We start from the raw sequence: 12,549 nt of genomic DNA, 5'->3' as shown, positions 1-12,549 counted from the left end.
TTCCAATTCACAACAATGCTAGAACTAAACACAAAAGCAAATAAACTAAACTAACAAAACGTTTATATGACATGGAATCAAGCTTGTAAGAATCAGTAATTAAACTCGCGAAAGTAGTTAATTTAATACATTCATTTAGTATAAAGAATGTAAATTTTGATTCAGCATATCAGCAAGTATAAAAAAAATAAAAATTCATTAATTTATCTAATTACGAGAATCAGTAATTTATTAGCAACATTTCGTTCAATTAATTAGCAATAGGCTAGAAAGCATGCCAAGCTCATCCCTAGGGAGTATTTGGCATCTAGTGGTCACTGTCCGACAAAAAACCCAAATATCTGACTAACATTAGATTATAGCATTTTTTGGTTGTTGTAAAGGATGGTCAATTGAATTTCACTTGATGTATTCTACAGGAAGTTCACTAGAATTGTTGGTGTCCTAAAAGGCAAGTGAATTCTAAAGGAAGTTCACCTATTCGTTTATATTCCAAAAGAAAAAAAAAAACTATTGATAAGAAACCATAACGAAAAGAAGTGTCTATGACACATTCAGCTAGAGAGCAAACTAGATCGCATAATTAAAGTAGCCGATTGCTGTCAAGCATTCCACAACAGTTTGATTTCAATTTTGAACCCTATTTTTTATTCCTCTATTGTAGATTCTTTATATCCATTTTTCAAAAAAATAATAATGATGATGATAAAGCTAAATCGATTAGAGAATCTGAAATTCAACATAGAGCTAGATAGCACTTAAATTCAACAAGGGGAAAAAAATGAACTCAAACATCAACTCCCCAACTTTAATTTTCCAGACCAAACCTTCTTTTCTTTTGACGTTAAGTTCATTAAGCATAAACTTAATTAAAAAAAAAAAATGCAAACACCCAAACAAAGATCTTAACAAATTCGAACTCTCAATCAGGGGAGTAAACCTTGCAGACCAAACCTACTTTTCCTTCAAAGTTAGTCCATTAGCAAAGTTCGTTTAAAAAAAATCACCGAGGCATAAGCAAAGATCTCAATAAAACTTACAATTTGTAGTTCCTTCAAGCGATCCTCCAAACAAAGCTCACCACTCCGGTAAATGGCTAGGGTTTCAAAAATAATATAGATGTATGGAAGAAGAAAAAAGATTTCTGACCTTATTTATACTGTTCAAACCTTGTAAACAGGCCTCGATCATATTAAATTTATGAGAACTGCAATTGTAGGTACTGAAAATAGTTGTGGAAGGATGAAAATGCACTAGAGATATATTTAGCTATTGTGTGGGTTAGTAATTTTGTTTTGAATTTCTTGTGGACGGAATGGAAATACTACTATTTTGGGGATAATTTGGGAAGTTTATATGGTAAAGAATTACTTTGGGATATAGAAGAATTTTTTTAATTCAAGGGGAATCATATTGCCACTCAATTTTGTTTGTTTACACTTTATAATTAGACCTTAACCAAAGCAATATCTCACTTAATGCACAATAATAATCTTATAATTTTAACACTAGCTGAATAAATTAAATAGCAAAAAAAGAAAAATAAAAAGCACAGTAGTAAGAACCCCTCTCTCTCTCTCTCTCTCTCTCTCTCCCCCATTCTAATTCTTCCCGGCGCCCCCACTCTTCTGATTTCCTATACCTCTCTTTCACCACATACTCACGCAGATAATACACACACACACACACACACACTTAAATACTTAAATACTCTCTCTCTCTCTCTCTATCTCTCGCACACATGCATATGCACTTCAGTTATCACTAATTAATATATTGAAAGTTTCTTGAACTTATCACCATTATCCATCCACTTAAAGAGCAGGTTTTGTTCCAGGAATTTTTGGAACTGAAGGCCGAGGTGAATAATTTGAACTTATCATGGTTAATCTTTACTTTTGAAACAGAACACATCACAATAATTATCACCACCTGGAAAAATAAAAAGTGCCATCGGGAGAAAAGAAGAAGATGTCGCTTGGTGAAAAAAAGTTTCATCCATCCATAGCCTCTGAGGGAGAAAATAAAAACAAGTTAATGATTATGGTGGAAACATTTAAAAAAATTAAAATAAAATTAAAAATAAATAAATAAATAAAAATTGTTCTCTGTCTGGAAATATTAAGAGGTGTGGATTTTTTATGTAATTATAGCTAGAGTAATTTATGTAAGAGGAAAAAACATTTAGAATTATTCTTGGTTTGGGCGTATGCTTCATAAATTCTTTTGCATACCAATTTTGTCGGCACTCTTTAATACATTCTTTTTTGGAGAGCTCTTGATTATAATTAAAATGGACCTTACATTGAAGAATTTTGATACTGTCAGGTTTTTTTAAAGATAATTGGAATGTGACATGTGATGATGCGATTTCATAGTAACGTTAAATGTGCAGCCAGATAATTAATGCCCAACAACATAGATTACACACTTCATTTTAAATATCACGATGTATGCACATGACATTTCTGATGCTTTACATGCAACAGAAACCCACGAGTCTCACTACGGATAAGAAAATTACATTTACTCATGGTTGAGAAAATCTTGGTGATGAGTAGGGAAAGTGATACCCAGTAAATGTAGATAAACAACCCAGAAATCCTAAGTTATTGTTCGAAGGAAGATTGGGCTTATATTGAGGAGTATTCAGTTTGGACAGCTCATCACGACATCCAATGGTAGAAGTTAATGGTAGATGAGACTCAACCATTAATCTTTGATGCAATCTTCGATTATCCCTACTTTTACAACAAACAAATCAGCATAATCACTGCCACTAGGGCAAATAAAACTGTTCCACTGAGTGAGGAGAAAAGATGCTGCTGAGGGTAAAAATAAAAGCTAGTCGTTGATTGTGTGGAATTTTTTTATATTTTCTGTCTAAAGATATTAAGAAGTGTGGTTTGTTTATGTAAATATTGTTAGAATCAATTATGCAAGTGGAAAAAATATTTAGAATTAAAATAAATTCCTAATAGTAATATAACTAGCTACCCCGGATTATCATGATATTATGGAAGTAACGTTTTCAATTATTTGCCTATGCTGACTCTCTATTTTAAATAACATATATTGTTACTCCTCATATATAAAGTCCCCAATGAGCACCACGAGGAGGCACTGCATGCATAAATGACACAATCAATCAAGTTAAAAGAAAAGACAAGAGTTGCTTTTAGGCCACGGTACTATCTCCATCAGGACTCTTTTGCCAAAATGCTCCCTCTTAAAGTCGAACTTCTTCGCGTCCGAAATTCTCTCTTGTGGCTTAAGTGCTTGTTCTCTTTAAAGCAAGTCTGATGAGTATCTTTAGGAATGATTAATATTGCATTTGCATTAATAAGTGTCAGGCATATCAGCCTAGAAATGTAGGATGGGTGACTGTTGTCAATGTATTTGTTAATATAATTAATATATGATAGTGTGATGTGAGACTTCGATCAATTAGATGAAGCCACGTAGATCTGATCCAACGGCGACCACTTTGACTTGATTATATAAATATCAACTCTTGTGATATTGTAAAGGATTGGAAAAAAATATATACAAACTGTATATGATTGTCATCATTCTCTGGATATTAATTTGCTTAAGTTACAATTATACTTGGGGATAATTGTTCTCGATCGTGTTCGTTCACTTCCATTCTAGATATCATTGTCGATGCTTGAACAATTACGTCACAGAGCATCACCCACATTCACAACTGCCGTTGACTCTCAAACCAAATATCTAGTCGGAACGAGCCAAAATTTGTTCACGTGGACATGACCAGGCCTCAACATCAGTTGGCACATTGTTAGGGGCCAATTGATTGGCACCATCCGTGGGAGCACGATTATAGTTAACCATGAGAATTTCATGAGGAAAAGTCAGCAATCTTTGTGTAAAAGAGTTCTTGCCTTTGAAGAAAAAGAAGGATCCTTGAAGAAAGGATCACCAAAAGGAACCGTGCATTAGAAACACCATTACCTTGAAAATGAGGAATTAGTTAGCTTTGAAAAGGCACGAAATAGTCATGAGTACTAGTAACGAGGAATTTGAGCCTCGAAGAGCCAAGGAACAACTTAAAGAATGGAAACCCTCACATATTGCTCTAGTATCTAGCCATAGATTCCATTAACTGCATAGGCGATGTAGGCTATAAGAAAGATCTAGAATTGCTACCAGACTCACCAGAGAAGTGGCTGCTATGGCTGAAAATATGAGGAACATTACTCAGCAAAATCTTTCCATGCAGCAGTCATTGAAGAACATGCAAAATCAAGAAGGGTATCTGGTTCCTCCTTATATAGCTCAGGAGAATGCATCTTTACAAAGGGACTACTGTAATGGTAAAGACGAGGTCCAAAGCTAAATGGTGGGGTATCAACAATAACCCAAGGAGGATGCCCCTCAAGAAAGAAAAGTTGGGATAGAAACGTCGACTAACGATGCACAGATCAACCTCACGAGGTCCCTTTCAATTTTCCTCCGAATTATGATCTAGATGATGCACCAAGGATATCAGTAAACATCTTTAATAGATTGAGTCTAGGACAACTGAGAAATAGGTGGGCTTAACAACTTTCTTTGCCTAAAAATAAGCAGAAGCCCAAGTTCAAAATGCAAGCTGAGCTTATCTATGACAACATTAATCCTCTACCTAGAAATAGGTGTGAAATTAGGACGAAACAGGCTAGAAATCGGGCAAGATGGTCTCATCCACCTTAGGGGCTGAAGTTAGAAAAAAGAGGATTCCGACAAGCCACAGAAGGTCCTGCAACCTTGATGAAGATGTTGACAATTTGCTATTCTCATAGGGAATTAGCAATGCGCCTGTTTTGGACCACTTTACGCTGTCCAAAAAACTCAAGTATGATGGAAGAGGAGATCCTGTGACGTATATCATCAACTTCAAAACCCACGTGAGTTTAAGGGATGCTATACTTACTATGAAATACAGAGCTTTCCATCTCATCCTAAGTGGAGCAACTGAAATCTAGTATACCAAGCTCCCAGAAGGAAGCATTTGAAGTTGGCCAGATTTCAAGAAGGTTTTTCTTAAATGCTTAACCACAAGCAAAGAAGGCGAAGGGCCAATACAATACCTCCATGCTATGAAGTGGCAATAGGAAAATCATTGAAAAATTCCTTGTCTCGTTTTACTAATGAAATGACCTACTGCGTGCAAGTTACGGATAGGGAGGCATTAATGGGCCTAAAGGGAGGTTTGGATAAGCTCTCTCTTTTGGATAGATGTGCATAACAAGGACCTTACTAGTTATGATGCCTTACTAAAAATGATAATGTAAGAGATCATCAACGAAGAATTGAGAAATCACCGAAATAGGGTAAATCGAGGCCTCCCACCTCCACGAATGAAAAGGGAAGGGAATCCTGCATCTCACTTGATGGACCACCTAGATGGACAATCAATCTCTCTCAATCCAGGGCAAGCATTAGTTGCAGCAACACTAAATGCAGTTCTTACTTTGACCTACGAAAAAGTGACCTTCGTTGTCGAAATGTACTAAGGAGGACCCTATCGGCAATCTCCTCAAACGAAAGAGGCAAGGGCAAGGTGCTAGGCCTAGAAACAGTGATGAAGCACCCCTTTATTGTACGTACCACCATTCTTATGACCACAACACGACTGGATGTAGGGATATAGCAAAACACCTAAACTCTCGGAGAAGAAACAACTGCCTACAAAGGGAGGAAACACCTAAGCAAGGTCAGCAACATAAGAATGGTGGGCAAATCATTCCAATGGGGACAACACCCAGTGAAGCCAAGAAAACGATGATGAAAGACCTACAGAAGGTCATAGACGAAGGAGGAGTCCCTCAGCTAATGCTGGACATGAACCTGTTCGAGAAATTGACACCATATTCAAAGGTCCCTATATCAGGAAAGAGTTTAGAAATACCCAAAGGAATTATGCCAGGGAAGCTAAGGACCAAAAATGGTGAGTTTCATAGCCAACAATAACCGACCCTCCAATGAAAAAGGAGTTCAACCCATTATGTTTACCTAAGAGGATGCCATAAGTGTGGATTATCCACATTGTGACAATTTTGTCGTTAGGGCCATAGCTACTTGAAATGGCCTTAAGAGGATGTGGGTGGACAACGGGAGATCAGTCAACATCATATTTGGAGCCACATTTGACAAGATGGAAGTTGACCATGAGTTAACCCCAATGAACTTCTCCCAATATGGATTTGCTAGTGATAGCATCATCCCAAGAGGTAAGATTACTCTAGCAATAGAGATGAGAGTTGCATCACTAATTGTTCACCATTTTCATGGAGTTTTTGGTAGTAGATTACCGCTCTGCTTATCGTGGAATACTTGGACGACCTATTTTGAAAGAATTATGGGCTGTCACTTCCATCCACCGTCTATGCATAAAGTTCCCAACAAAAAAATTACATAGCTATGGTTAGAGGTGACCAACGAAGTGCCACGAAATCCTATTCCAACTTCATCAAAAAAGTCAAACCAAGTGATGTCAATGTCATCTTAAAGGACATTGATGAGGTCAACGACCTTGAACAAGGATATGATGTCAAAATAATAGATGTCTCTGAAGAGTAGGCTGTGTTCGAAATACAATCAACCCCTGAAGAAGGGAAAGTTGTTGAGAAGTGTCTTATTTTGATGAGCAAGATCCCTACATAAGTGAGTGTAACCCACAAACAGCTCTGGCCGAGGAACTCCAGATCTTCGCAGTGGACCCTCGGGATTTATCTAAATCCGTACAAGTAGGAAAGAATTTGCTGATGGCAACTAAGGAAAAGCTGCAAAGTTTCTTATGTAATAGGTTTGTAATCATGCATACCAAATCTTTTCAACACCTTTGAAACATAAGGAGATTGATGCAAAAACAATGTAGAATTTGGCATATCTCTTTCAATTTCCATACTCAGGATTCTCTTCGCTTTAATTAGATCTTTTATGTCAAATTTGCAATTCAACTCTGTTTTTATCTTACTTATCCACTGAGGTGATAAACCAACTAGGAACATATCATCCACTTAGAACAATAAAAATATATAGTCATTATTAGCATCATCAAGTTGAAAATAAAAGTAATGATCAAACTTATTTATTTGAAACCTTATAGTGAGTACAAAAGAATCACGTCCTTTATACCACTATCTAGGTAAATGCATTAAGCCATATAAAGACTTTTTAAGGAAACACACGTGACCAGATTTTAGTTTGTCTATAAAACTTTTTGGTTGATTTATAAAGATTTTTTTATCAAGTTCGCCGTGTAAAAAGGTAGTTTTTACATTAAGTTGTTCAAGTTCCTAATCAAAATATGCAACCAATGCAAGCATGACCTCAATAGTGGTATACTTAACAATTGGTGAAGAAATCTAGTCATAATCAATACTCTCGTTATGTGAATCCCGTAAACCACTAACGTAGCTATAAATCTTAAGAGTTCAGATGCACTAGTACCCTACTTAACCTTAAAAACCAAGTTACAATCAACAGTAAATTTAGTTATAGTTCTAGGTACTAATTTCCAAATTTGATTCTTTTCAAAAGAACTCAATTCCTCTCTCATTGCCTTAAACCGCACTTCAAATTGTTCACTTTTTTTCACCTCAAAAGTTTTTGCTTTCTATTAGCTAGCTTCTCATAACTAGCGTGAGCAAAAGCTAACTTGGATTCATATCTAAATCTTCTGGGATCCCTTTTTCTTCTCTTTCTATTCCTAGCTAAATTATAGTCTGTTAAGGGATTTTCTTTCTCAGGATGCTCTTCTATCACTACTTCATCTCTATTCTCCATCTTAGATTGTTGAACTCAAGTCTCTACCTTATTAGAGGTGGGTGACAGGGGCAGATTTGCTAAGTTTTTCTAACTCCACTTTCAACTAATCTCTCTCTTCATTTTGCTCTTCTTCATTCGCAGATTCAGATTCAGCCTTAAGACAAAGTAATTTAGTCTTGTTATGGGTGACATCTTTACTCAAAATGATCTTAACCCCATTTTGGCTTCTATCTCATAACTATAAACTTTGACACCTTCAGGGTAACCTTGAAAATTACATTTTCTAGTTCTAAGTTCAGGCTTTTTTTTCACTCTGATGAGAAAATAATGCACAATCAAAAGTTTTAAGCACAAAGTAATCACTTAACTTATGAGACCATTTTTCATGAGGAGTATCACTATTCAATTGAGCTGATGGAGTCAAATTAATAAAATTACAAGCAGTCATAACAGCTTCGTTCCAAAGTGGACAATAGAACTTATCATCACGCATCACAATGGTCAAGTTTTTTTACTACCCCTATTTTGCTAGAAAGTATGAAGAGCGGTCTTATGCCTTGTTATTCCATTCTGTTTGCATATATGATCAAATTCACTATTACAAAACTTTAGACCATCATTAATTCTCAAAAACTTAATCATTTTGCCAATTTGACTTTCAACATGTCTTTTCCTTTAGAATTCTCCTTTGAAAGATAACACCTTTCTCATGTGGTCATTAACACTGCACAAGAAGTATCTATTTCCACGTGAAGTGGAATTACTGACCCAATCTCTACAATTAACCCATTTTCAAATCGTTTGCATTTATCTATTTCATTGATTACCAGTACTTGGGCATACTTTGAAAGTTCAATAAATTTCACTTGATATTCTACAACAGTCATTTGCCCCTTTACTAGCTTCAAAAAATCCTCCTGTTTTGCATCTTTATAGGAACGGAGGTACTAGACATCGCAAAAGATACGTATAAAATTTGTCCAAGTGATACTAGAAAGGTCGCCGTAGGTACTCTGTACTAACTGCTACCAATCATATGCACCCTCCTCTAATAATAAGAAAGTAAAAAGATACAACTTCCAATCGTCTGGGCAACCAATAACATCAAATACTATCTCTATCTTGGTCATCCATGGTTGAGCAATTGCAGGATCAGCAGTGCTTGTGAAAATCTTAGCCCTTAATTTTGTAGCCCTCTCAATACTGAAATCTCTATTAATACTACGCATAGTAGAGGCAACATCAATAGCAATTCTCTCAATAGCCACAGGATCATTTCCAATAAAATGTCCCTGTCCCCATTGTTTTGGAGTTTAGTGAACTAATTCTTCTATTCTCTCGGATTCTCTATGTTCATCTTTATTAAGAGCAATGTGAGACTGGGTCAACATATCTTGGAGCCTTCAAGTTTTGCCACCACGAGCCATGACTCACCTACAGTTATGCATGATATGCGAAAGATCAGAATGTATGAATGTACAGTGCAAACCCATGGACACTAAAGCTTGCTTTGATACCAAACTAACATGCTCCACTTCGAGTAATGCTAGTGGACTTAGAATGTAACATGTGCCAATGATAGATACTAACTAAAAGTCGAACCCACCATCAAGACTATTACAACTACAATATGCAGCTTTTATAAATTATTTTTAACAGAATTTTGACATTTTCTCCCCTGTAAACAGGACTAACCGACCTGTAATTCACAATGCACAAGTTCCAAATATAACATAACACAATAAGGATAAGCTGAAATCTCAATTTTTAACAAGATAATAACTTGAGATGTACATATGGATACAAATACGTAGTGAGCCCCATAACTATCTACAAGTGAAGCAAAATCACATCAAAACATAAACATGCATCCCAAGACGCTGATTATATGCTCATTGAATTGAGTCATACTAGCAAACTCTGTCGTGTGACTTTTACTCCAAAATCAAGGCCCAACTCTAAAAGATACACAGATACTCAACTGCTGCGTAATAAGAAAAACGAGAGAAAATATATGAATTGATAGCTCAGTGAGTAGAGTAGTTCGAAAATATTTATATTTTTTCATTTATACATTTTTATCGAAAATCAAGCTCATATCATTCAATATTTCACTAGGTAACATCATATAATTATAGCCAAAAAGTGAAACATTCATATAAGGTCATAAAATATCATCTCAAAATCATGATATAAATATCAGCTAATAACCATACTATAATCTCATCACATCAAACGTACTAAAAAAATCACAAAAAATATACCCTCTGACTGAAATGTGTGGACTGCCCTTTGGGCTAAGCACTCCCGACAACGGCCTCAAAGCCCCTCAGTGAACGAAAGCTCGTCTCAAAAACCTCTCATAATCAATTCTAGAACACGGCCAAAATCCCTCAGTAAACTAGAAGAAATATATAATCGTATGTACTTTTTTGGCTAATCTCAATATTAAATTTCTCACACACCAAGTCACAAATGTACCACAAATAATCTTTGAGATTACACATGTATCATAATAAAAGAGATTTCCATAATAATCATATAATTGAACACATAATTTTCCATACTTTGATAATATACTTAATTTATAAATACTTCAAAAATATTTATAATTTTCCACTCGTTTAATTATGTACGCCAAAATCAACTTGGTTGATAAGCTGTTCTCATATCCGTATCATCACCTGAAATATGATATAATTTTTAAATTAACAATTAACTTTTTAAAGTAATTTCAATAATTAAATAGGTAATACCCAAATTTAATCCTTTCACATTTAAGTGATTTCTAAAGTTTTTTTTAATACATTAATCTAATTTTTCTTTCATTTAACTCAATTAATGCACAGCTTATTATACTTAATTCAATAGTGTCCTTTTAATGGAATCGAATTTAAACTAACAATCTAACAACTATAAAATTAAACACAACTATGTAATAAGCAACTTTTTACTTACCTTTCGAAATTGGGGTATTCAAGCTTAATAGTAAAGCACTTAATTCCTAACAGCGTTGGCGGTCTTTCCCATTTTTTTACCTTCTTCCTCTATTTTCTCTCTCTCTCTCTCTCTCTCTCTCTCTTTTCTCTTTCTCTGTATCAAAAAAAAAAAACTAAATTAAGGTATTATATCGTTGAGAAAATCTTGATGACAAGTCCGGGAAGTGAAATCCATAACAACCAAAAAATCCGATTTGATTGTCAAATGAAGATCAGGCTTACTTATATTGGGGAGCATTCTACTTGGACAAATCACTGCGGCTTCTGATGGTTGTAGTTAATGATGGATGAGGATTGAACCATTAATCCTTGACATACTCTTCGATACAATACTATGATTCTCCTCACTAACAATGTTCATGGGTGTTGATACATGACACTAACAAGTAGGTAACATGAGTTTTACTACCCAAACAAGATGAAGGGTTGCTAAATTCTTTCCTGGATGAATATAATTGTTTTACCTGCTCATGAAGGCGGGAGAATTTTTATAAAATCCCCTTCACCAAATTAGGAAATATCGCTACATTTCACCTTTGGGGAGGTTCATCAGTGTGAAGCTTGTACATCATACTCTGAGCAAATAGTAAATTTTTAACTACCTATAATAGATTGTATTGGGCTAACTTTGTAAATACAGGAGACTTATATTGAGCCAATGATTATATTTTTACTATATATGTTATTATTAAATTAATTCACAGTAACCATCAATCCAGTTCAGAGATATGAGTTGATGGTACTATTGAGACATGAGCTAAATGGGTTAGGACGAAATTAATGCAAAAGGTAATGAATTGCAGTGGATACAAAGATTTGGTTGNTACTATTGAGACATGAGCTAAATGGGTTAGGACGAAATTAATGCAAAAGGTAATGAATTGCAGTGGATACAAAGATTTGGTTGAAATGGAGGTCGGCATCCGGGTTCTCATTCAGCGTGTAGAGAATGCATCATGCCATAGTTGTCTGTTTGGAGTGCCACGAGTGAATTTTCTTTTACCTTTCTGTTTTTCATTTTTTACTTTTCACAAAAACCAACCAGTGTAAATATAATCCCCGTAAGTGTCAGCCATCCCAATGCCGATTCTGTCTCTGCCAAAATTTCTTGTGTCAGGTCTCATTTTATGGATGGCAGGACTAGGGCTCTAACAAGCCTCTTCAAAGACTGGAAGCGTTCTGGATGAAGATGAAGCTATCCATTGTTTTACGTGATGCTATAACTAGAACAGTTATCTAACGTATGATTCTAAAGGTTTCACAATTTCTACCTGCAATGGATTTGTATGAGGTTCTAATATTGAGCAAATGTAGAATTAGTTACTTGAAGCTGACCAATGACTCACTAAACCTCTTTATGTTTTACATTTTATCAAGGCAAAAGATCTGTCTGACATTTAATGGCATCCATTAGCAATGTTGCTTATCATTCTTTTAGGGTTGAATTTTTGGTGTATAATTGTTGACAAGTAAGAGAAGATTTTGCATTTGCAGTTTGAATTTGAATACAATCTACAACCTTGTTTGCCATTTTGTGTTTTCAATTTGAGTAAATCATGTACGGTGAGAGATCAAGCACTTGCTATTGGTATGGTGAGTATAAGTGCCGTACTACTTATCAAAGTGGAGGAATTTGCCAAGCACATGTAGACATTACTGGTGTTGGATGTTATTCTTATAGGGATATGTATATGTTGAAACACAACCAGTTCACCTTAGTCCAATTCTTTTTGGAAGTTAGAGAGTTTAAAAGATGTTACACTACGATAATTTT

Source organism: Olea europaea, unplaced genomic scaffold, assembly GCF_002742605.1.
Source record: "Olea europaea var. sylvestris unplaced genomic scaffold, O_europaea_v1 scaffold2177, whole genome shotgun sequence".
Classification (NCBI taxonomy): domain Eukaryota; kingdom Viridiplantae; phylum Streptophyta; class Magnoliopsida; order Lamiales; family Oleaceae; genus Olea; species Olea europaea.
Note: the sequence above shows the minus strand (reverse complement) of the source record.